We start from the raw sequence: 27,123 nt of genomic DNA, 5'->3' as shown, positions 1-27,123 counted from the left end.
TACACTAGCTCGTTAATTTGAGCTAGGTATGCAAGTCAGGCAACTGGAGTTGCAAATAAAGCCCGGGATTTAAATATCCCAGGCTTTATTTGCATGTTCCCATCTGTCCGCCATCTTTAAATCCCCCTTAGTTCGAACGAACTGCACGCGGACTAAGGACTTAGTTCAGATTAACTTTAAACTGCCGTGTGTAGCCGCGGGCAGTTCGTTCAATTCTCCAGGCACAAGCGGGGAGGGGGAGACTGCCACCTGGCATGTGGATTGGCAGGGGGACATGGTCCCTACCTCCTCCACCACATCCCAGCCCAGGGCCCTAGCAGTGGCTGCCCTAGCTGCCACTGGGGTCAGCAGGGATCCAGCCCACAATACGCTGACACACTCTAGAACATTATGAGATCAGCCTGACAGTTGCTAGCTTCCCCTGGGCCACTGCCTAAACCCCTCCTCCCTCAACATCTACCTGGCTCCATGCTGTCTGCTGGTTCTCAGGGTCATGGTAGTCTGAACCCTTGACCAGGGTGTAGAAGGTCTCTTTTTTGGAGCAAGGGCCTGGCGGTCCTCAGCCTCTCCAATGTCCTCAGGGCCCTCCTGGCTTGAGAGCTCTACTTCCTTCAGTGGCTGAGACCCTATTGAGCTCCTGGGTTGGGTTTTTATGCTCCCTGCCCCACCCCTTGGCCTCTGTGGAATTAAAGGGCTCAGCCCACCTGGGCTCAGAGGAGTTTTTCCCCTTTGGGTCAGTGAGCAGCCATCCTTGCTCACTACAGATGGTAATTCTGTTCAAACCCTTCCCCCAGTCAAGTGACAGAACTTGAACCAGGTGTCTCCTACATCCTAGGTGAATCGTCTAATAACTGGGCTAGAAGTTATGTGTGAGTTCATCCCACGGGACTGCTGTTTTTCAAATTTGCATACAGGACCCAATCAGGTAGGGATGCTCCAAGCAAACTTATCAGATCAGTTCCCCCAAGCAAGTGAGGGAAACATCTCTCATTTCTTACTTTGTGCATCAGCCTATGGCTGAGGTGTCTGGATGCTTAGAGTGTGGCTACGTATGCATACCCAAAGGCTGAAACATAGACAACAAAATTTTTACTGCAAAAATTTAGTCAAAACTAATTTTTAGTTTTGTTTTCCTTTCTTCCTCTGAATCACAATGCTAGCCTCACATTTCTGTCTTTTTCTAAAATAAGCACGAATTATTTATTTAGTATGGTTTCATAACCATTCATTATTGGGAGGCTGCCATTTTTCTCAATAGCTCAAGCATATTCCTACTGTAAGCACTAATAATCTCCACAAAAAGACCTACAGCATGTGAACAGGATTAAAGCAACAAGGTACTACAAGACATTTTAAAATAATCTATAGAAGTAATTCTTAAAGACTACAGAACAGATAATTTCCTTTCTGCATGTATTTTGAACAACCTCACAGAACATTGCAATATACATTTATATCTGATTTTACACTTTGTATTACATTCTATAATTATAAATACAGAAATCTCTCTGGAAAAAAATAGCATTTCCTATTAAATTATAAAGACATTTTCTGAAGGTGTAGACCAGCTTTCTCATATTATTTCACACATTTACACATTGTAATAACATACCCACTGAGAACATTCTCTCAAATATCCATGCCTGCTTTACTTTCTCAGCAACTCTGTCTCACATCCATTTGGGATTTGCTTATCAATCATCTCAGAGTTCAAGGTCTCATGCATCTACCTAAGGCTGATGTACTGATTCAGCCTTCTGAGGTTACCTGTTTACACATCTTTCAGAACTGACATACTAGCATAAGGCTCTCATTTGACTTCCTCAAACACCTAGCTGGTCCTGATTTACAGACATCAGTCAGTCTGACATGCTTTTCAAATCATAGTGCATTAATACAGGCCAAGGAGAGGTCATTGCTTTATAAACATAACCAGGGCTAATGGACCAGCACTGGTCTCCATCAGGTTACTGCCTCCTCTTTGTACCATAAAACACCTAAGTCTTGCATACAGCACAGAGCGAATAGGAGTGTTTCTCCACCTCATCTATCTATCCAGGCTTACTGTATTGAATTGTGCCTGTATTAGACCACATCACAAATGTAATCACTACCTATGTACTGGCAATAATTTCACTGTTTCATAAAACCATCGTTTAAATGGATTTATGTTCTAAGCCTGCTTCACTGGCTCTCTGGTACAGGCAGTCCCCGATTTATGCGGATCTGACTTATGTCGGATCCGCACTTACGAACGGGGCTTTTCTCGCCCCGGAGCTCACGGGCGGCGGGTCACCACCCCTGTCCTCCGGGGTGAGAAAAGCTTCTCCCGGTCTCCCTGGTCTGCTGGGGGGGGGGGCCCAGCAAAGCCGCTGGACCCCCCCCAGCAGACCAGGGACACCCGAGCAAAGCTGCCGCCTGGGCGGCTTTGCTCGTTTGCCCGGGAGCAAAGCCGCCCAGGCGGCGGCTTTGCTCGGGTGTCCCTGGTCTGCTGGGGGGGTCCAGCGGCTTTGCTGGGCCCCCCCCCCCAGCAGACCAGGGGGACAGGAACAAAGCGGCGGAGCACGCCCGCAGCGGGACAGCCCGGGCGCACTTGGGTTGTCCCGCTGCGGGCGTGCTCCGTGGCTTTGCTCTCCGTCTCCTTTGTCTGCAGGGAGATGGGAAGCAAAGCCTTGGAACACGCCCGCAGCGGGACAGCCCGAGCGCGCCTGGACTATCCCGCTGCCCGCGTGCTCTGCGGCTTTGCTCCACGTGTCCCAGGTCAGCACACCAGAGAGACGGAGCAAAGCCGTGGAGGACTTGGGCAGTCCCGCCACCCCCGTCTCCCTGGTCTGCTGGGGGGGTGTAGCTAGTGCCCCCCCCAGCAGACCAGGCTTTTCTTGCCTACCCCTGGGGTAGAGCAGCTGGGGGCTGCCGGGTTGGACCCGCAGCGCCGCTCTGGACCAACCCGGCAGCAACCCAGCTGCTTTGCCCCAGGCGTCCTGATTCAGCAGCGGCTGAGTCAGGGCGCCTAGGGCAGAACAGCTGGGGTGCTGCTGGGTTGCTCCAGTAGCGCCGAGGAGCTGCGCTACTGGAGCAACCCAGCAGCACCCCAGCTGCTCTGCCCCAGGCGTCCCCAAGTCAGCTGCTGCTGAAACTGACCAGCAGCTGACTACAGGAAGCCCGAGGCAGAGTTGCTCTGCCCCAGGCTTCCTGGAATCAGCCGCTGATCAGTTTCAGCAGCAGCTGACTTGCGGACGCCTGGGTTTCTTAAGTTGAATCTGTATGTAAGTCAGAACTGGCATCCAGATTCAGCCGCGGTTGAAACTCATCAGTTTCATCAGCGGCTGACGCCAGTTCCGACTTACATACAGATTCAACTTAAGAACAAACCTACAGTCCCTATCTTGTACGTAACCCGGAGACTGCGTGTATTTGCAGTCATAGAATCATAGAACAATAGGACTGGAAGGGTCCTCAAGAGGTCATCGAGTCCAGCCTCCCGTCCTCAAGGCAGGACCAAGCTCCGTCTACACCATCCCTGACAGTTGTCTATCTAACCTGTTCTTAAATATCTCCAGAGAGGGAGATTCCACCACCTCCGTTGGCAATTTATTCCAATATTTGACCACCCTGACAGTTAGGAATTTTTTCCTAATGTCCAATCTAAACCTCCCCTGCTGCACTTTAAGCCCATTACTCCTTGTCCTGTCCTCAGAAACCAAGAGGAACAAATTTTCGCCTTCCTCCTTGTGACACCCTTTTAGATATTTGAAAACCGCTATCATGTCCCCCCTTAATCTTCTTTTTCAAAACTAAACAAGCCCAGTTCATGAAGCCTGGCTTCATAGGTCATGTTCTCTAAACCTTTAATCATTCTTGTCGCTCTTCTCTGTACCCTTTCCAATTTCTCCACATCTTTCTTGAAATGTGGCGCCCAGAACTGGACACAGTACTCCAGCTGAGGCCTAACTAGTGCAGAGTAGAGCGGCAGAATGACTTCACGAGTTTTGCTTACAACACACCTGTTGATACAACCTAGAATCATATTTGCTTTTTTTGCAACAGCATCACACTGTTGACTCATATTCAACTTGTGGTCCACTATGACCCTTAGGTCCCTTTCCGCCATGCTCCTTCCTAGGCAGTCGCTTCCCATCTTGTATGTATGGAACTGATTGTTCCTTCCTAAGTGGAGCACTTTGCATTTCTCTTTATTAAACCTCATCCTGTTTACCTCTGACCATTTCTCTAACTTGCTAAGGTAATTTTGAATTATGTCCCTATCCTCCAAGGAAGTTGCAACCTCACCCAGTTTGGTATCATCTACAAACTTAATAAGCGTACTCTCTATCCCAATATCTACATCATTGATGAAGATATTGAACAGTACGGGTCCCAAAACGGACCCTTGAGGAACTCCACTTGTTATCCTTTTCCAGCAGGATTTAGAACCGTTAAAAACAACTCTCTGACTACAGTTATCCAGCCAATTATGCACCCACCTTATCGTGGCCCTATCTAAGTTATATTTGCCTAGTTTATCAATAAGAATATCATGCGAGACCGTATCAAATGCCTTACTAAAGTCTAGGTATATGACATCCACCGCTTCTCACTTGTCCACAAGGCTTGTTATCCTATCAAAGAAAGCTATCAGATTAGTTTAGCATGACTTGTTCTTCACAAACCCATGCTGGCTATTCCCTATCACTTTATTACCTTCCAAGTGTTTGCATATGATTTCCTTAATTACCTGCTCAATTATCTTCCCTGGGACAGACGTTAAACTGACCGGTCTGTAGTTTCCTGGGTTGTTCTTATTCCCCTTTTTATAGATGGGCACAATATTTGCCCTTTTCCAGTCTTCTAGAATCTCCCCTGTCTGCCATGATTTTTCAAAGATCATAGCTAAAGGCTCAGATACCTCCTCTATCAGCTCCTTGAGTATCCTGGGATGCATTTCATCAGGACCTGGTGACTTGCTGACATCTAACTTTCCTAAGTGATTTTTAACTTGTTCTTTGTGTATCCTATCTTCTAAACTTACCCTCTCTCTGCTTGTATTCACTATGTTAGGCACACCTCCAGACTTCTTGGTGAAGACCGAAACAAAGAAGTCATTGAGCATGTCTGCCATTTCCAAGTTTCCTGTTACTGCTTCTCCCTCTTCACTAAGCAGTGGGCCTACCCTGTCCTTGGTCTTCCTCTTGCTTTTAATGTATTTATAAAAGGTCTTCTTGTTTCCCTTTATGCCTGTAGCTAGTTTGATCTTATTTTGTGCCTTTGTCTTTCTAATCTTGCCCCTGCATTCCCGTGTTGCTTGCCTATATTCATCCTTTGTTATTTGTCCTAGTTTCCATTTTTTATATGACTCCTTTTTTTATTTTGAGATCATGCAAGATCTCCTTGTTAAGCCAAGCTGGTCTTTTGCCATATTTTCTATCTTTCCTACACAGCAGAATTGTTTGCTTTTGGTCCCTTAACGTCCCTTTGAAATACTTCCAACTCTCCTCAGTTGTTTTTCCTTCAGTCTTGCTTCCCACGGGACCTTACCTACAAGTTCTCTGAGCTTATCAAAATCTGCCTTCCTGAAATCCATTACCTCAATTGTGCTGGTCTCCCTTCTACCTTTCCTTAAGATCATGAACTCTATTATTTCATGATCACTGTCCCCTATACTGTCTTCCACTTTCAAGTTCTCAACTAGTTCCTCCCTATTTGTTAAAACCAAATCCAGAACAGCTTCTCCTCTGGTAGCTTTTTCAACCTTCTGAAACAGAAAGTTGTCTCTAATGCAGTCCAGAAACTTATTGGATAGCCTGTGCCCCGCTGTGTTAGTTTCCCAACATATGTCTGGATAGTTGAAGTCCCCCATCACCACCAAATCTTGGGCTTTGGATAGTTTTGTTAATTGTTTAAAAAAGGCCTCATCCACCTCTTCCACCTGGCTAGGTGGCCTGTAGTAGACTCCTAGCATGATATCACCCTCGTTTTTTACCCCTTTTAGCTTAACCCATAGACTCTCTACACAGCTATCTCCTACGTTCATCTCCACTTCAGTCCAAGTGTGTACATTTTTAATATACAAGGCAACCCCTCCTCCCTTTTTTCCCTGTCTTTCCTTCCTGAGCAAGCCATACCCTTCCATACCAACATTCCAATTGTGCGTCCCATCCCACCAGGTTTCTGTAATACCAATGATATCAAGTCAGTTGTCTCCAGGCAGTGCTGGATTGAGCCATACTTGCACCCTGGGCAGCGGGCGCATGGTGAATGCACGGCCCGGCCCCGGGCATGTGGCGCATGCACGGCCCAGCCCTGGGCATGCGGCGCATGTGCGGCTCCGCCCCTGGGTGCACGGTGCCCCTTACCACTTCAATCAGGCACCCCGCATAAGTTGGTGCCTCAGGCAGCTGCCCGGCTAGCCCCCCCTTAATCCAGCCCTGCTTCAGGGGGGGCTGACAGCTTCCACAGGTCCCCAGGCAAGGTGTGTGTGTGTGGAAAGAGTCTTGAGTGGAAGGGGTGGGGCCAGGGTAGCCAACCCTCAGTGCCACCCACAGCACAGCACAGACACCCTCTCCACCAGCCCACAGACTTGTATGGAGCATGTGGGGCAACACTCTGGCAGCAATTTAAAGGGGCATGAGGCTCTGGCCACTGCTGCCGCCACAAGAGCAGTGACTGTGATGGGGAGCCCCAAGCTCTTTGAATCACCAAGCCCTGGGGCAACTGCCCCTTTGCCCTTCCCCACTGGAAACTTCTGGCATTTTGCGGATCTTTCACCAATGTTTCTCAAACTCTCAAATCAACTTACTAACTGTTCCCTTTCCATTCTTCTACACTTTGTATATAACAAGTTATCTCTGTGCCACCCATGGCCATGGCTCAGTTTTCTCATGCATCTAATGAATTCCTCATCCTTCAAACCTCTGCTTACAACAAACTCCTTCCATTAAGATTTTTGTGAGTATATGTCAGTTTCTAGTTTAACTGCACACATGTTTCTGCTCTGCATTGTCTGGGCTTGAATTCCACTCATTTTTCACAGCGAAAGGCTGTATCTTCCTTTATGTCTCTTTATCACAAGTGGTTTTAGCAGCACTTTAAGTAAATAAATAATAATTTAAACAAAGCAGTAGTGGAAGACCCAGAAATGAAGAAGAAAAAATAAATATTGCTGTCCTTCTCACTGAATCATTTCCATGAGCAAATATTCCACAGTGGATTCATCTTTTATTCATTTTGTTTTGTCAATAGCTCAATATGAAAGTAGAAATAATAGGCTGCCCTTTCTACATACTTCAAATAATCTTCCAAAATGCACCAATTTTTGAAGATAGAGCATTGTAATGGCTACCAGATTTGCCTGCCAATTGCTTATTTAAATTACAAAATACCTTCTTAATTTAAAAAAAATTCCAAGTCATTTGAATCATCCTCTTCTGCTCCAGCCAGCAGCTCTTTGCCTCATATTTTAACACTATATTTGTATGTTGTCAGTTTCCTATGAAAACAATTTTCCCTTATAAGAGTTGGTGAAATAACCTAGCACAATTGTTTCCACTTTTTATTTGGAGCATTATGAGTTTTTTTCCAAGATGACAATTTCTTTGATCTACTTCCACCTTATTCCCTAACCCTGGCAACCCTAGGGGCAAGACCGTCCATTTTAATCTCCAAAGATGTAATAACAAATAACAAAGTTGCTAAGGTTACCTCTGTATTTTCTAAGGGAACTGACCCAATTTTAGCTACTTGCTCAGGGACTGCTTTAAATCTTTGGAAAAACTTTTAGAGAGGCAATTGGCTTTCCTTCTCAATTTCCTCCTTTGTCTCAGCTACAAACTGAAAGAACAAACTTGTTTTCTTTCATGTGCGTTTAGCTGGTATAATGTTTAACAATTGTTATGAACATCCTCTCATATCCTGAATAAGAGGAACTGAGATAGAATATCAAGCAGTAAGGATATATCAGGAAGGCAAGCAAAACTCAAAAGGTTGAACACAGTCCCAAAACAGCTAAACAGTTTTAAGAACATAAGAACGACCATACTGGGTCAGACCAAAGGTCCATCTAGCTTAGTATCCTGTCTTCCCACAATGGCCAATACCAGATGTCCCAGAGGAAATGAGCAGAACAGGGAATCATCAAATGATCCCTCTTCTGACATACATTTCCAGGCTCTGACAAACAGAGGCTAGGGACAACATTTCTACTTATTTCCCCTCCCTCCCCCCAAAAGTGACAAAACTTCAGAAGCACAGCAGCAGAAAGGAGCAAAATCTTTTCCATCTCCTGTACATTAGTTTCCAGACATGCAAATCAAAGAAGAATGTCACATGCCCAGCAAACACAGAAATAATCTGTGCAGGTACTTCAGGAGTATCATTTGCAAAACAGCTAAGTGTTGATGAGCTTCCAACTACTTTCAAGTCCTGTTGGATTTTGCCATAGTGTTATATTATTTATTTCCCTGATATTAGGCTTTACCCGGTAATCATGCTCAACTAGTAAAAAAAATTAAAATCAGAAGGCCACAATCCTTAAATCTTACTTGTAGAAGCAGATCCACTGATAGAATTAGAATGACAGAGTATGACATAGGTTATGCTCTCCCACAGAAAAAACGATAGAAAGATCAAAGCTGGATGGAATTTCTGTAGCCTTAATGCCTTACTATATGGTGGAACACAAGGAGCTTACTACAAATAGAATGACCAAAAGTTTTGGCCTTCTAAATCTATATATGTTTCAAGATTGTCTCCATGGAAGCCTCTGTCTGTCATGGAACTCTGAAGTCTATTTTAGCAACACATCTCAGAATTAAAGCTGGGCAGGGAACGATGTTCCCATCTGCTGAGAATTTTCAAAACTTTGGCTGTCTCTAGACTACAAAGTTCTACCAGAAAGAGATACGCAAATTTCGAACTGCAATTTGCATATCTTTTTCCGCTTTTCTTCCAAAAGAGTCTTTTCTGACAATTGGCCCATCCAGACTGGGCCAAATGTTGGGGGAAAAAATCCTCTTCAGGAACATCTCTTCTTCCTTAGAATGAGATTTACAAGGATGTCGAAAAAACGTGTCTGTTTTTCCGATTTTTTTTTCTGAAAAGCAGATGCGTTCCTTGGACGCAGCAGAGCTTTTCCAGGATGGCTCTGATATCCCAGTAAAACTCTGCAGTCTAGACATACCCTTTGAAACTATTTCCTACCCTGAATAAGGATGAAAAGTCAAAAGCTCAAAAATTCTTGCAACCTGACAAGTCAGAGGGAGGAAAAATCCGATAGGATTAAACAAAATGTTTTATTTAGATATTTTCTAAACATTTCAGTTTTGGTTTTAAATTGTGTGTATATATATATATATACACACACACACACACACACACACACACACACAACGCACAAAGGAGAAAATCTGGACCCAGTATTCAAGATAAAAAGCTGCGCAGTATTTCTGAATACTGTGCCATAAAAATGTTTTCACTGTTATTTTTCACTCTATTTTTATGCACCCAAACAACTTAGTGATATATGCTTTTGTAATTGCTGCTGCACTGCGTATTTTTTTTAAACTATCCACAATGTTTCCTCAATAGAAACACATAAAATGTCCTGGTTTGAAAACCTTACAGTGAATGTGAATAGATGTTTCAAGATAGCTGAATGATTAAATTGTTTTAAGCTATCTCCCCCAAAAATATTGCACTACGTTTTTAATGTTACCTTTTTATAGAGTTAAATGAAATGTTTGCATTACTGCTGTAGGGATGAAAGAGTAAACAAGATACAATGGATTCTGTCAGAAAAGCTGGCAGTAGCCTTGTACTACTGTCTCCATGGTGAAGTGGAGAAGAGACAAGGAAAAACAAAGAGTCAATCAAGAATCCAGACCAACTGGAGATGTTTATGTTTAATAATAATCTATCTTTAACCTAGTCATAATACTCATTACCTATCCATTGACTTTCAAGTTGAGATGCAAAATTACAATGGGATAAGACACAAGGCACAAGTCAAGCTGAAATTAAGGTATGAATGTCAAAACAGCTTATGAATAGATGTATCAAAAATAGAATACAAAATATTGTCACACTGAAGCAATCAAAGGGGGAAAGTGTGAACAGACCCTAAATCAAAATGCAGGTTAAACCTCTCTGATCCAGGACCCTCTTGTCTAGCAACATCTGGGGTTGGGCAGAACCACAGATGTTGCTGGACCAGAGAGCCCTGCAGCAGAAAGTAGGGGCTGGCTGGAAATCAGGTGGCAAAGGGGCTGGCAGTCAGGAGCCTGGCTAAGGCCAGAGCTGGAAGCGGAACCAAGCTAGCAGCTGGGGGTCTGGACAAGTCTGGGAGCAGAGATGAACCAGTAGGAAGGGGGCTGGGAGAAGGAGCTGGGGCGGTGGTCAGGGGTGGAGCCAGGTTGGGAGTGGAGCCAGTCCAGCATCTGGGGGGTGGGAGGGAAGAGGGGCGGAAGCCTGGCCAGGGCAGGAGCTGAGCTGACAGCTCGATAACTGGGACTGGCTGTGGGGATGGTGGCCGAAAGGGGAACCTTGGAGTGGGGATGAGTGGCAAGGAAGGGAGTCCTGGTGGTTGGGAAGCTGGTGGCCCTCTGGGAGATCTGAGAAGCTGGCAGCAGATGACCCCTTCACTGACCCCTCTCATCTGGCATACTTCCCCGTTTGGGACCAGTCAGGCAGGTCAACCTGTATTTGAATTGCAAAAGAGAAGAAAAAAGAGAGCAGGGAAAGGGAGGAGGGAAGAATTAGAGAATTGTTAGCACTGAAAAAGGCTCTCAATTAGCCAGTCCTGGTCTGATTTTGTTGTTATTTTAAAAAACAAGATAGACAAGTTTCACAACTCAAATTGAGCTTCCACTCTATACCACTCACCAGACTATTGTAAGGGATCACATCACTGGGCCCCCATGTACTTTTAGCCTACAGATTCTGAAGAAAATCTAGATATTATTTTTGGTTTAGGGCCCCTAAGCATACTCTTGGGGTTGAAGATCCTGTCTAGAGTCCCCTCTGTCAGAGCTGAGACCTCACAATACAACTCACCAGTCCCTGTTATCATCTCAGACTTCCCTGTAGCTTATCCATACTCTTTCCCAGAAATCCAGCAACTCTAATTGCAGAGACTTTCTTTAGCCAAACTTCATTAATCACTTTGTAGAAATAACCTCTCACTCTGCAAATGATTTTGACAATTGTTAGAACTCCCCCCCCCCCCCCCAAAAAAAATGGAAAGCAGGAATGGCAAATATTGACAAGAAACCAAGGTTTAATTAAATAGGATCCCAGAAAGAGGTGGATGTTAGGAATAAAGGCATTAAAGGGAATCAAAGATGACCCTCAGTGAGACCTCAGCCTCCAGTTTACACAAGGGGATAAATTCAAATTAGGATACACAAATTAAGCTACGTCAATTGCGTAGTTTAAGCCAAAGTATCTTAACTTGAATTTTGGTGCTGCCCCCACTCAGGGAAGACAAAGGGAGCACACTCTCTCTTGAGCTTCCCTTACTCCTCATAGAAGCAGGGCTACCGGCATTGACAGGAGCACCCCTCTCAGTTCGAATTAGCGTGTCTTCACTAGACCGGCTAATTCGAACCCCAGAAGATTGGCTGTGCCTGCTTCGATATTATCTGTAGTGTAGACATGGCCCAGGATGGCTACAAACTTAATACTTAATCCAACTTTAAGGAAAATTCACAGCCCCACAGCTGTGCGAGAATATGGGTACGTCTACACTACAACGTTAATTCGAACTAACTTAGTTCGAATTAGTTAATTCGAACTAAGCTAATTTGAACTAACGGATCCAGACTAAAAAACTAGTTCGAATTAGCGTTTTGCTAATTCGAACTAGCATGTCCACATTAAGTGGACCCTGAACCGGGGTTAAGGATGGCCGGAAGCAGTGCCGGCAGGGCATCAGAGGAGGACTTAGAGCGTGGAGATGCTGCCTCAGGCTAGCCCAGGGCTGCGCTTAAAGGGACCCGACCCCCACCCCGGACACACAGTTCTCAGGGGTGCCCCACTTGCAAAGCAGTCCTGGCTTGGAGTGCCCGGACTACCCACACTGGGCACATCACACCGCTCGGCCATCAGACCGGCTGCACTTGCCGCAGGCTGCCATCTGGGGAGAGGGGGCAATTGGGGGGCTGCAGGAGAGCTTCCACCCCCAGAAGCCCGCAGAGCCAGCCCAGTCCTCCCCATCGGGGGCTCGTGCCCCATTCCTCCCTCACCTCCTTCCACTTACCCTTCCCTAGCCCCTCTTCTTGATGTACAAAATAAAGATAACGTGTGGTCAAAACTAGAAACTCTCTTAATTTAACAAAACTCGGGGAAACTGGGAAAAGGAGGTGGGAGAGGGGAAGAGAGAGGGTGGGAGAGGGGAGGGGGAAAACTGGGAGGAGGGAGCTGAAAGGGGGAAGCAAGGGAAAGGAGGGGGTGGGGAAACCCAAGGATCAGGGGTGGGGGTCTCGCCGGGCCAACTGCCTCCCAGCACGATGAGGGAGGGAGTCTAGGCGTCCCCGGGGGGATGGGGTGGAGGGTGCGGAGGTTGAGGTGGGGGGTGTGGAGGTTGTGGGGGTTGAGGAGGAAGAGGTGGGAGGGGGGCAGGAGTGGGAGGAGGGACAGCAGTTGGGGGGGCAGCAGGTGCAGGACCAGCACGGGGCACCATGCTCTGCAGCAGGAGCTGCAGGTTTGTGCTCAGCCCTCAGAGCTTAGCCAGCAGCTCGTGGCGGACCTGCAGGTCTTCCCGCATCCAGGCCTGCAGTGTGCGGTGCACGGCTCGCAGGGCCCCCAGGTGCTGGTCCCGGTACTCCTGTTCCGTGCTGGCAGTCCGGAGCAGGCCGCGGGTGCGGGAGCATGTCCCGGGCGGGGTGGTGCGCCCTGCACGAGCAGCTGGTGCAGCTGTAGAGAAAGAAGAGAAGTGGTCAGTTCTCCCTGGGGACGCAGAGGATGATGCCCAGGCCCCTCCCCCACCCCGCAACGTGAGAGTGACCATGTCCTGCACCGTCACAGCTGCTGTGCTTGTACAGAGGTCATGGTCAGGATATCTGGCTCTCCCCGGGACTGGGAGCTGCCCGAAGACTGCACCCATGTCCCTGTGCCATGTATAGTGTGGCCGGGGCGGTGGGATGGAGGGGAAGATGTCCCCTGCCTCCGTGTAGAGGGGACATGTGAAGGGAAAGCATCCTGCTGGGTCCTGCCCCGGGGTCGGGAGCATGTCACGTCTCTTTGCACAAGCATGTGCCTATTGGGCAATGGCCCCTGGGTGTCACGCAGCTGGAACCACCTGCCCAAGGGTGGCATGGCATGTGCTCGCACGTGCACAGGTGTCTGCGTGATCCATGGAAGGCATGGCCCATGCGCGCGGTCTCTGGACTCCCTCCCACCTCCCCCCCCCGAACTACTTAATTCAAACTACTTACCCGGTACGGTCTCCCTGGATGACCCTGCTGGAACAGCTGGCGGTGGCCCCTCCGGTGCGCCCAGGTCAGGGCCCTCTGGCCCCGGCTCGCTGTCCCCCGGGCTGGCACGGACCGCCCCTCCGCCCAAGAGTTGGTGGAGGGTGGGGAAGTAGGGGCAGGTGGCAGCCCCTGCAGCGGCGCCGCCCCTTGTGGCCCTGGCGTACCCCTGCCGCAGCTGCTTCAGCTTAATTCGCACCTGCTCTTGGGTGCGCCTGTGTCCCTTGCGGGCCATGGCGGCTGCTATGCGGCCGTAGACGGCCATGTTCCTCCTCCTAGTGCGGAGATCTTGGAGACTGGGGGCCTGCCCCCAAATCTCAATGAGGTCCATGACCTCCGCACTAGTCCAGGGGGCCGCGCGTCATCTACGGCCCCTGACTGGCCCCTGGGTGCTCAGGGACTGGGCAGGGGACGGCTCACTGCCACTGGCTGCCTGGCTCATGGTGGGGCCACTGGCTCAGGGGTAGACACTGCTGGCAGGGCTGTCTCACTCCAGTGCCATCTGGCCAGAGTCTACCCCTTTAAGGGCCCGGGGCTGGGGAAGAGGAGAAGAGTTTTCCTGGTTGTGCCCAGAGAGGCCACCAGGGGGAACCTGGGAAGGGCTAGCCTCCCACTAGTTCGAATTAAGGGTCTACACAGCCCTTAATTCGAACTAGTAAGTTCGAACTAGGCTTAATCCTCGTAAAATGAGGTTTACCTAGTTCAAACTAAGCGCTCCGTTAGTTCGAATTAAGTTCGAACTAACGGAGCGCTAGTGTAGTGCCTATGAAAGTTAGTTCGAACTAACGTCCGTTAGTTCGAACTAACTTTGTAGTGTAGACATACCCTATGTTAGGTAGATTCTTCTGTAATTCTTATTATGTTTTTTTCTATGTCTGTGATTTTGTATATATTAGTCATGGTATTATTAATATTTACAGCCTCTAATGATGTTTTACCAATCATCTTCATAATTAATCTCTAGCCATCAGCAAACAAACCCATTATTTGTGATAAAGACAAGACATTTTGCACACCAAATTCATTGTAAGGCTACAATTCTTTTACACTGCAGTGTGTAAAGGGGTTCTAACAAATTCAAAAATTCACAGAGTAGTCTCTGATGTAACTGCCTTTTTAGTGGCATCAGCACTTCCAAATCAGGAAGCTGCTAGGGAGAAGTCAAAAGGAAAAAATATGTAGCACTTTAAAGACTAACAAGATAGTTTATTAGGTGATGAGCTTTCGTGGCGCCGACCCACTTCTTCAGATTCTGAAAGTGTATTGGCATGACCACATATAACAAAGGAATACAGTAAACAAATGATGTACTAACAAATCAGATATTAGAGCAGAAGGTGGGGGTGAGAGGCAAGGAAGAGATAAAGAAGGAGGAAATAGCTTATTGTAAATCAGTAAGTGGCTAATCTGGAGTTACTACCACTATCAATAGGTAGGGAGGCTGTCTTTGTAATGTGTAAGGTAATTAGCATCTTTATTAAGGTCCATTCGCAAGTCAGCGAATCAGTGAGCTATCAAAAATAAAACCAACCAAACAATATGATCATGTATAAATTTAGAGAAAGTTTTTATGAACTCTATGTAGGATCTGATGCTCATGGTAATGTCAAATAGCCTCATATTCAATGTAAAGCTTTTTTATATGTCAGAGTAGTGTGTATTGACCTTGTTCTATTCAGGATTTACATTCTTTTTGTGGAATATAATCCTTCAAAATATTCTTGTATTGTGGGTGAGATTATGACCCTGTGAAAGCAATGGTAAAACTTTACCAACTTCAGTGGAGTCAGGAAATGGTCTAAGTCATTCAGGTGGAAGGCAGAAGATCTGAGAGTATGGGCCACTATTCCTTTACTCTGTGAACCAGGTTCTGATGTTCAAGGCTATGTGTAAACCACTATTGAGCACTTCATGGCTACTCCATTGATATACACAGTCAGTTTGTTACCTTTTTTTCCTCAGACAGTTGCAGAATTATTTTGAAATAGCTTCAATAGAAAAAATTACATAACAAATGCTGTCATGGGCTGCAATTCTTTCATGTTAATTGGTATGTTTTCAAAAAGAGCACCTATTTATCTAACTCCAGATTTAATCAGATGTTGCTATATTAAGAGGAGCTTGACTGAAGCTGTAGTTGGGCCATGGTAGCAGAGGGTGAGACTGAGGACTGCTGATAACCCTAGAAAGGGGTGAAAGATTGGAGTGGTGGTCTCAATGTCAGGGAGTGGCTGTCATGGTCCTGGGAAGATGCGGGTCCAGAGCCCAAGGATGCAGAGAGCACAGAGCAACAACCAGCAAGACCCCAGCAAGAGGGCAGCCTCAGGAGAGTCAGAGCTAATTCGCAATGTGACTAGAAGAAGGCGCCATGGCAGTGAGTCCTGACACAATTATAGCCTCATTGTGTTCCTAAGGGAACACGTAATACGTTATTATGCTATATGGGGTGGACTAGTCTTGTAGCATCTGAAAGGATTTCTGAATTATTTTGAACTCTCTAATGCAATTTTTCCCTAATTATAAAACATTAACATATTTGTTAGCAATTTGGATATAGTTTGATTAGCACTTGATATGAAGGCTGGATTGTGGTTGGCATCCTTGAGTGTGCTAGGGGCAAGGATGTATAAGAAGCCTTCTTCTCTCATGGGTTAATGACAATTGCTATTCTTCTACACAGGTACTGGTTTTTCCTAATGCACTCTGGGATGAAAGGCACCACAAAATAGATTAGTGAGTGGAAAGAGATTTTCCTACGGTGCTGTGGCCAGCAGAGCATGCTGTGCTATTTTATACAATCCCTTAGTTCACAGCACAACTGAGCCCACACCATCATCTGCTTGCACATGAAGGCAAGCTTTGACCACGGGGTGGGAGGATGTTAATTTTTCTTGTTGGTGAAAAAAATCAGTTCATGCATAAGGAGTAAATGTACCTTCCAAAACAAAGACTTTTGCCTGCCAGTTTTCCCACAAAGTGTTTCTAATTGCAGATCCAAATAATATTGCATGTTGTATGAATAAACTGGAAACACTATCATTCCTGAAAAGAATCTAGAGAGGCTTTGCAGAGTGTTATCTGAGCATAAGGAATTCCTTTAGCAAGATCCCACTTATTGTTGAATTTAAACATACTCAGCAGCAATGAACCTCAGTTTTCATGGAGACTATTTTGAAATGTCATGTTACATGCTCCCAATATTTGCAATTACAATCAGAAACAGAGTGTACAGTGAGTTGCTGACAGTAGGCTACATCTGCAATATATATAATACACACGTAAAATAGAAAGACAGGCAGATATAGATATACCAAAATTACAACTATCAGTTTAAAAATTTTTCTTTATCTATACTGGGTTTTCACATTCTACTGTTTTATTTCCATGGTGAAGGTCTACTATACCTCCTATTAATGCTACAAGAACAGAATATTACAGGTTGGACCTCCGTGGTCCGGCTCCCTTGGGATCTGACTAGTCCACAGAAGGGAGTTTACTGGACGAAGAGAGGTAAGCCCCTCTGCTGAAAGGCTCTGGGGTCTGCTGTCCCGGAGCCTCCGGAGCTCAGCTTCTATGGGCCCAGTGGAGCACCATGTTCAGTCATGGGCCACTGGTATTCCACAGCCCCAAGGCTGCCCCATGGTGCCAGGACTCTACTGGTTCAGCAACATCAATAGTCCAGCAGATGCTGAACCACGGATGTTGCCGGAGCAGAGAGTCCCGGATAAGAGAAGTTCAACTTGTATATCACAAATAAATAATGGAAAGTGGTTAATTAACATTGGTTTTATCATACATAAACTCTTTCCATGGAGACCTAAAAAGTGTCAGTTAGAATCCCAGCTGCAGTTACGCTTGGAGCCACCTTTCCATTTCTGCAATCCTGTGGCCATTTCAACCTGCAGTGTAACACACAGCAGCCTGTGGGCTGCTCTATGTTATGCCACTGAAACCATTTATTAGGGAAATTGATGGCTGAGGATCAGAAGAGTGTACCTGGCTACACTCTTGTCCCTCCCAAGCCTACATACATCTTACAATGGGAGTGTGAGAGCATGTGGCAAAAAGTTGGCAAGTTCAGTTTCATGGTACCAGTGGAACACAAGCTCCTCTTTTAGGGTACTTTTCTGGATGATTTGTGCTGCAAAGCAGCTGTAAGGAGGTTTAAGTGTCAGGCCTTATCATCTTATGTCATGCTTCTCAGATTTCAATTAACTTTCTCCTGAGACCAGGAGCAGATGACGATTTTCTGGGGCCCCGAGCAGCACAATTTTGCGGGGCCCCCCTTTGACATGGCGCATGCATGGTGGTGCCATGCACATGCGTGGGGCCCCCCTTTGACACGGCACATGTGCGGGGCTTCTTGAAGTGCGGGGTCCGGGGCGGCCGCCCCGCTCGCCCTGCCCTATATCTGCCCCTGCCTAAGACAAAAGGAAATGCATTAATTGACAAACAATTTCTATAAAACCATGTTCACAAACAAAATGAGGAGAATTTTGGCTTTTATACCTCAACATATCCGAGAGAGAGAGAGGAAGCACTGTACTGCAGGGGGGCTATGGAGAAAGAAGTCTAGCTGAATAAAAGACTACAGCCATGGATCAATTCAGTCATTAATAGCTGTTATCCAGAGTCAACTGGTTAAAAATCTAACTACAAATAGCTCTATCACTCCGTACACACTCTATCATGCCTCTGCACCTGGCTCAGGTGCAGAACTGCGGCTGGATTCCATGCCAGCAAATTTAACCCAAACTCAAGGCCAAAACCTACTCCCAATGGCAAAACTCCCATGCCCCTCATTTGTTGCTATGATGTATACAAGTCATACAAATACAGACATTTAAGATGGTACTGTAAACAAACTATGATTTGTCATGTAAATCAGTTCAATAGGAATTTTATTTTATTTCTGCAGACAAAGTATCTTGGGAAGCATTTGTTTTTAACATGCTGTGGTCTGGCATAGGACAACTAGAGTGCTGTATCTGAGCCAATGTCCCACAATTTTGATGATGCAGGAAGTTAAGCGGATTAATTCGAAACATTATAAAAATTACTGTGACAGAAAATATACAAAACACTGAGACGGGAATGTCTGTCTCAGTATAAGCAAGGCCAGAGTTAATAACAAGTGCATTTAATGTTGTTGGATATTAAATACAATTGAATGAATTACTTCAATACTTCTGTGCCTCTTAATGACAGGACTGGGTCTGCTCTTGATAATGAGAGAAAGAACAGATTGCAGTGTAGCTTGTTCTTGGTAATTATACATTTTAATTTGAAATCTAATAAAGCTCAAGTTGTATGGCAGATGGAAACCCTTGGAAAATGAAATTTGAGCATCACAGGGAAATGTAGATGTATAAAAGCTTTGATAAATCACCTGGTGAGCACACTTCTTATTTAAAAGTACATCACCAGTCTCACACACTTGTAGAGGAAGCTTAATTAAACCAATGAAATACATAAAAGAAAAGAAAAAGGAAAGATTTAGCAAGCCTTGTTTTATGATGGGAAAGGTCCTTTTTTCTTCTTCTCCTCTCTTTCTTTCTCATTCCTCTCAGACAGCACTGCCTTTTTTCCTACAGATTGACCTGATTTTCAATTCACTCGTCTTCATAATGGATGAAGAAAAATGAAGTTCGGAAGGAATAAAACATAAAGCAAGAAATGACTTGTCAAGGTTTAACCCTGTAGTGATATGACCTATGGGTCACAGTAACTCACAGATATGTCCATTGTGGTATAGCACACCATTTGTGAGAGACAACAAGGTAGTTTCTTTTTGTTTGCTTATGCAGAAATGTTCAGTGAATTCCAAGTTATTAGATTTATGACTGGAACAATGTCCAGTAGGACTTGGTCTGAGATCATCACCTTATTTCACAAAGGATCCTAAACTGCCATCAGATGGGAATAATTTTCAGTTCCAGTAACCTGAATCCATTTCATTGGTGACCTAAAGGAAAAAAGGTCTATTATTTACTGATCTCCTGAGACACAAACCGAATAGTTAAGAAATGTTTTCTTTGTGCATGCCATTAAAGATCAAAGTTGTCATTTGATTGCTTTGAGAAAGGGTAAATATATATGTTTTGCAGTTTAAATATCATGATAGAAGAAAATCTAGTATTGCCCGATGTTTCATTATAAGCAGCTGTGAAATTCAATTACAGTATAATTAATGCTACCCCCAGGAGTCCTGTAAAACAGAATGTTGTTTCAAAATGGGGCTGTCATATCATGAAATTTACAATAAAAATAATGTACCAGATCAAGGTGCCTAATGGAGTTGGACATTATTTTTCATTCTCTGAGGTGCTGAACTATAACCAGGATCCTTTTCATTAGGTTTTTTTCAGTATTCTAACTAACTAGGCACAATGGAATTGGGGAAAATTGGGAGTGCTTCCTGGACAAATTTGTTTTCATTAGTTACATGGGGGGAAATATAACAAGGAACAATGCTCCTATAATTCCTTCATGGCAACACTTCCCCCTCCCCTTCTCCTCTCCCAAAAACACCAAACAAAACCTCCCCCTTCCTCACCCAAAAGGCAATCCCCCCCCAAAGAAAACCAACAAAAACACATAGAGAGGGGTAGATTCTTAGACGTTTAAGACACATCAGCTTTGTGGCAGTACCCTCTGGAATAAAAGCATATGGTTCTGTAAATGTCAGTGCAAGTTATGTACATCGTTCCCCATTTGTATATAGAAAACAGAGGTGTTGATAACCCTGAAGAAAATTGCATGATGCGTTGTTTGAAATATGTGGTTCACAGGTATCTACTTTTAATTCACATAATGCAAGGTAAGGTTTTCTGGTACATATTTGGCAAACAATGTCAAAGGCCCCAAAAATAGCAGATTTCCTGTCTGCTGTTGAAATATTCATTAGTGATGAAATTCCACCCTTTACAGAGGACATGCATAAGATCCATACAACACTTAAGTCATCTGCAGATGACTTCACACTTGTGCACACATCTGCACAAGTGTGAAATTCCCCTTGATGACTAATACAGGGTACGACAGAACACAATATCAATTCCATTTTATTATAAAGGAATAGCATAAAATGGCTGAAACTCTATTGACAGTGTGCTTCCTCTTTAACTGATAAGATGAACTATAATACTGGTAGTGCTTATATCTTTCCATATCTGGTACATTATTAACCTTTTTATGTACCTGGATGATTTACTTGGCGGTACTTTTTGCATACTCCAGAGTTCAGCAGTCATTATGAAAAGCACTGTTGTTTCTGAACACAGCTGGAGGATCTGTCAAATCAACCTCAACGATGCATTAAAGCTCAGAGCTACTATAAAGCAGAAATAATGAAAGAGAGCACACAAGTTTACCAGATTCAATCATATGAGGATAGGCTCTCCTTGTGTGCTACATACCCCATAGTCACAAATTAGACATCCAGACAAAAAGTTGTAGACCATGAAGATTGTTAATTTCTTCCTCAGCTGGTTGCTTTATTTATGGCAACGGTTAGCCTACCTCTGTAGGTTATCTATAGGTTAATAACTTATTTGCTTATGACCAATATGAAGTCAGATACCTGTTTTTCTCAAAGTTGGTTTTAGAGTTTAGTACCTAGATGGGTGCAGTTACACTAAAATATTCAAAGTCCACTGAAATTAAAGGAAGGCTTCCCTTATTGACTTCACTGGGTTTTGGTTCAGGTTTATAACATTTCTGATTTACCCAGATCAAATTTCTTGACATAGTATTTCTGATGTAAATGGCTCGTCTGAGATGAAATTATACTCACATTTAAAAGGAAGGTCATCTGTCTATCACCTTCTTCCCCCCCCCCCCCTCCCCACCACCCTCCACACAGCAGGTATTGTTTTGGCTGATGGTCTGCTTGTTAAATGTCAAGAATACAAAACAGTTTGAGATTGTCATATTTCTGGTCTTTCTGATTTAAGTAACATGCTATATATAAAAAAGACAACAACACAATGACCTACTATCATCTGGTGGTGATTATTACAGATATACTGTGCTGTGCATTTACCAGACCACATTACCAGATTTAATAAATGTCTTGCACCTACATGACAAGCAATCAACATCAAGCAGATGGCCGGCTGATTTTTAAAGTCTAGCCACTTTATTAGAATTAATCCACTTTTTTGACAATAATAGTTCCCCAATTTAATAATGAAGAGTTGCGTATTAACATAATGAACATTTTCTTCCTAAAATTACAGCTCATTTAATCATTCAGATTCTCTAGTTCAACTAAGCTGCACTCAGAACAGGAACAGGAAAGTGGATAGAAGGCAAAATTGTCTTGATGCCACCATTAAGGCTTTCTAATTCTGAGAACGGTTGGTGAGTGTTCAAGGTTCTGGTGTAATTTAGAGAAGGCTCTAATCTATTTATCTCTGGTTGACTCCCAAAGTCAAGAATAGTCAAAGCAAGTTACTCTCTTCTGGTACATCACATGCATGCCACAACAAAGGCATACATGGACTGTAAAGCAGGAGAGAATTTCCCTCAGAGGAGGGTACCCCTACCATCAAAATATCCTATTAGAGCACACTCCTGAGAGGTGGGAGACTCCCTGCTTAATTTCTTTCTCCCGATCTAGCAGAGATGGGAGATGTGAACCTAGGTCTCCTATATCCCAGGTGAGTACTCTAACCACTGGCTTGAAGTTCCAAGGTGAGTTGCAATGTTTCCTCCTCCAGTTAGATTTGAATGGCACCCAAATTGGTAGGTGCCCTCTGAGCATCCTACCTAGTAAAGGTAGCAGTACCACAACCCCCTCACAACAACTTTGTGACACCCATCTCCCCCTACCCCCCAACTCATTTTAGGATCAGGATTGGTACAGTTACAACACCGTGAAATTTCCGTTTTAAATACCTAAAATCTAGAAATTTAAATCCTATGACCGTGCAGTTGACCAAAATGGATTGTGAATTTGGTAGGGCCTGTGTATAATCCAGACAATAGAAAGTACCCACAAATGATTCTTAGAGCATATATTTTAGGAAAACATCCAATCATGATTTCAGCATGGAGAATACAACATGATACTTGTTAAATTACTCCAATGCTTAACTATTCTCACTGTTAAAAATCTACTCCTTATTTCCATTCTGCATTTGTTTAGCTTCAACAGCCAGCCATTCGGTGATACATTTCTCTGCTAGACTGAAGAGTTCATTTGTTCCCCATGTAGGTACTTACAGACTGTAATCCAGTAATCCCCTACCTGTCTCTTTATTAAATTAAATACGAGCCGGTAGAGTCTAAAAGGCACATTTTGTAATTTAATCATTTTCATGGCTCTTTTCTGAAACCTCACTCCAATTTATCAACATCTTTTTTACACTGGGAAAAATGTCTCTGAACTGCCGCTTTCCCTTTTCTATCTTTTCTTTCTGCTCTCCGCTGACATTGCAAGAGGAGGGGAGCATTGCCAGATAGGACCAAAATATCTCCACAAAAATGGGGCATGGTTATATTTAATAAACTGATATGTTTAAGAGTTTAAAAAAAACATAATGATATTTACACTTATGTAATCTTGAATATGGGATGGCAATGAAGTGTGCATTAATTAGAATCCTAGAGGAGTAAAAAATCTCAGTGTGTTTCAAGATCAGTTTCATAACAATTGTCTCTCAGGCTATGGTTATATTAGAGCTTCTTGCACCAACACAGCTTCTGCTGCTTGCAGGGGCTGCAGCAGTCAAGCCAATGGAAGAGCTCTCACCTAGGGGCTTAAAGCTGATACATTAAAGAGCTTACACGGCACAGGTTCATTGGTGCAGCCATGCTGCTAGAAAATTTCTAGTGTAACCACTGGACTTCCTAAAGCTACCATTCAGCTTTTTTTTTTTTTTTTTTTAGAGCCCGGCTGACAAAATTGTAAGTGTTATCTATAAAAGTCCTGCTGGATGATGGCTGCGTAGTTTTCCCACAAGCCCCAGAAGTAGAAATCCAAAGGAAGCTGAGAGTGAGAGCACAGGTAAACACTTAGAGTATGTCTACACTACAGCACTATTTCGAATTAACTTAATTCAAAATAGTTAATTCGAATTAAGCTAATTCAAAATAACTCATCTATACACAAAACTATTTCGAAATAGCATTTTGCTCTTTCGAAATAGCACGTCCACACTGGGTGGACACTGAACCGAAGTTAAGGCTAACCGGAACCAGTGCCGGCAGGGCATCAGATTAGGACTTAGTGTGTGGGGCTGCTACCTGAGGCTAACTGAGCTCCGTGCTTAAAGGGACCCTACAGACAGTTCTCAGGGTTCCCCACTTGATTGTCTACCTCGATGAGGGACAGCAAAGCAGTCCTGTCTTGGAGTGCACTCGAGACACCACAACGCTTGGCCACATGGAGCCAGAGCTGCCCCTGGGCATGCCAGTGCATCTCATGGGGTCATTGCCATCAGCCCTGCTGCACTTGCTGGAGAATGCCATCCGGGAGGTCCATCGGGGGGCTGTCAGGATCCAGGAGGCCCTGAGAGAGAGAGTCCACCCCGAGGAGCCCACAGAGCCTCCCCAGTCCTCCTCACCGGGGGCTCGTGCCCCATTTCTCCCTCATATCCTTCCACTTATCCCTCTCTAGTCCCCCTTCCTGATGTCAAATAAAAGATACATATGTTCAAAAATAGAAACTGGGTTTATTGAACAGAACTCGGGGGGGGGGGGGCGTAAATGAATCTCTGGGGAGACTGGGAAAAGGAGGTGGCAGAGAGGAAGAGTGAGGTGGGGAGAGGGGAGGGGAAAACCTGGGAGGAGGAAGCTGGAAGGGGGAAGAAGAGGGAGGGGAAGCACAGGGCTCAGGGTTGGGGGGTCTCACCAGACCAACTTTACTTTCATGCTAACCTGTTCATGGGTTCGCATGTTGCCTTTGGTGGCCAGGCTGGCAGCTATCCTGTCATAGACGACCACATTCCTCCGTCTAATGTGGAGATCATGGACTTTGGGGCCATGCCCCCCAAACCTGAATAAGGTCCATGATCTCCACCCTGGACCAGGAAAGTGCTCGCCTTCTCCAGCTCCTGTCAGGCTCCTGCGAGCTGGCAGACTGCTCCTGGAGAGCAGTGGAGGGTTTGCTGCCAGTGGCTTGCTGGCTCTTGTTTTGAGGCCACTGGGTCAGGGGCCCCAGTGGCCACTGCTGGCTCTGAGCTAGCAGGCTTGGAGCTGGCACAGGCACTGTGGCCAGGGTCTACCCCTTTAATGTCTCCGGGGCTGAGGGAGAGCAGAGTAAGCTTTCCTGGTTGTGCCCAGAGTGGCCACCAGGCCTCCCTGGGAAGGGCTGGAGGCCCCCTATTTTGAATTAAGTGTCTACACAGCACTTAATTCGAAATAGCTATTTTGAATTTGGTGTTACTCCTCATAGAATGAGGTTTACCAAATTCAAAACAAGGGCTCCACTATTTCGAAATAGCGGTTTTCCTGTGTAGACGCTATTAAAGTTAATTTGAAATTGCTGTTATTTTGAATTAATTTTTTAATTCAAAATAACTGTTGTTATTTCAAATTAACTTTGTAGTGTAGACATACCCTAAGAGAGAAATCATGACTCCATTTGAAGTCAATTGCAAAAATTCCACTTACTCGAGTGGAACTAGAATTTCCTGAATTCTTCCAAAGTAACATCATGGGCAATAATTCTTTGGTAATTCATTCTAACATATAATATTATTAACAATCTCTAACCCACCAGAGATTGGAATTTTATCTATATGATGATTAAGCATGTTGTTAAAGAAAAAGTATTTTTAAAATATTTAACTGTTTGTATGCTATTGTATCCTCATAGTTGAAGAAGACTTAGCTTTAACTTGGAAGAGATCAGATAATACTTTACTAGGGAAAAATAAAACATATGCATTTTGATTTATCTAGCTTTAATCATCATTGAGGGCTATGCATTACAACTTCATCAAGTTTTTTTTCCTTCTCTGGAGCAGTATCATTTATGGGAAGGGATGTTTTTAAAGCCACTTCCTCAAGCTACCATTCAGCTAATTTTTTTAGGCCCTAGCTGAGAAAATTGATAAACATTATATAGAAATGTCCTTCTGGATGATGGCTATGTAGTTTTCCCCTCAGTCCCAGAAGCACAAATCCAAAGGAAGCTGAGAATGAGAGCACAGGTGAAATGATTCTTGCTGCGTTAAATCCCCTGCAAACTTTTCTTGTCTGTGTAAAATTAAAGTACATTTCTGAAATGCACAGTACTGATCAAACTTCCACTTCACCTCCGCAGTTCTTTCTAGAACTGTAATTCGATATTGTGTTTTAAAATTAGCGATTCTCCTACTTAGTCCAGTTTTTCTCTGACCTTCAGTGCATGGAACATGATTTTAAACAAAATGTCATATCAATTTATTTTGCATATTTACAAAGTAAATAAGGATTTCATTCCTGGCTTTTCTTTGTCATCCTGCATTGACAACTTGTATAAAGGAATTCCGAATTACTTGTTCATCTATGCTTTTGTATAAAGCATATTGTGGAATCAGAATGGCTTCTGCATGAAGTAAACACAACTATCAGTCTTCCAGGCCTGCTGGAATATACTGGAGAGTTTCCACTTCTACTGTTAATGTTTTGAAATCTCATACAGATATCAATACGATATAAAACCTGTTTTAAATGGGAATGTGTTCTAAACACTAACGGCAAAAATCTAACAAACTTTATGTTCATCATAATTCTCTTTCAGTATGTATGAAAATTAGAGAATAATATGATCAGGAAAATAATTGCCCAGTGGGTAGGGCAAATTGTCTTTGCATTACTTTTTTGTCTTCCTGGAGCAGCCAGGGGCTGTTATTGTTCATATGCAGCCTAGATCAACTCCAGGATACTCTAATCTAGGTCTTTCTCTAACCAGATGATAATCAGAAGTCTTCTGGCTATGTAGCTTTCCACTCTAACACAGGGCTGGGCAAGATGTGGCCTGTTGGCCGGATCCAGTTGGCCTAGTACTTTGATGAGGACTGCATCTGATTGCTCTCTATTTACATTCTGCCACTGAATTTCCAGGCACTGGCTCAGGCAATAGGATCTTATTTAAAGAGCTAATGGCTCCCAATTGCAGTACTACCCCAGCAGGGGCCGAAGCTGTGAGTCCTTTGCTATGTTTTTAATTCAAAGCCTCTGGCCCCACACAATTCTGGCAGGAGGCTAGTCCACAGTCCCTTCTGAGGGCCCCGTTACCACATACCAAAATTAATTAAGTGGTTCCTCTATAAGAATTATTGTCCATCCCTGCTCTAACATGTCCTGTTAATGTGGGTGGTGGGGGCATGAAACAGTGGTGAAGGGCTAGCCATCTCTGTGCCACTCAGAATCCTCAGATTCCCTTCTATTCAAAGCAGCCATAAAAGGGGTGACTGTTTAGCCAGCAGGTAATATTATGATAGGATAGTACAGTGACAAAGTATATTGTATCTCTGATGAGACATAAGGCATTGTTCCTGAACATGTTAAGACTTTGGTAATCACATGACACCTTTCGTAAGGGCAAGAGCATCTTATATTGCCAGATTCCAGTTTGTTAACTGCTGTCAAATTATATGTCTAATTCAATCTTAAATGGGCCGTCTTCCCATGACATACATGTCCAGTGTATAGAGGTAAGCTAATG

At 44.3% G+C, this 27,123-nt stretch overlaps 1 long non-coding RNA gene across 1 annotated transcript; it reads left to right on the top strand.

Moving 5' to 3' along the window:
• The first annotated feature begins 439 nt into the window (after window positions 1–439).
• On the top strand, window positions 440–19,534 carry LOC112544268 (uncharacterized). Its single transcript, XR_012900782.1, has 5 exons — window positions 440–733; window positions 836–925; window positions 9,958–10,015; window positions 16,857–16,973; window positions 19,058–19,534. It is a non-coding gene; the product is annotated as an uncharacterized LOC112544268 (long non-coding RNA).
• The last annotated feature ends 7,589 nt before the right edge of the window (window positions 19,535–27,123 follow it).

This window comes from Pelodiscus sinensis, chromosome 1 (genome assembly GCF_049634645.1).
Source record: "Pelodiscus sinensis isolate JC-2024 chromosome 1, ASM4963464v1, whole genome shotgun sequence".
NCBI classification, from domain to species: Eukaryota; Metazoa; Chordata; order Testudines; family Trionychidae; genus Pelodiscus; species Pelodiscus sinensis.
This window is presented reverse-complemented; position numbering and strand designations above follow the sequence as displayed.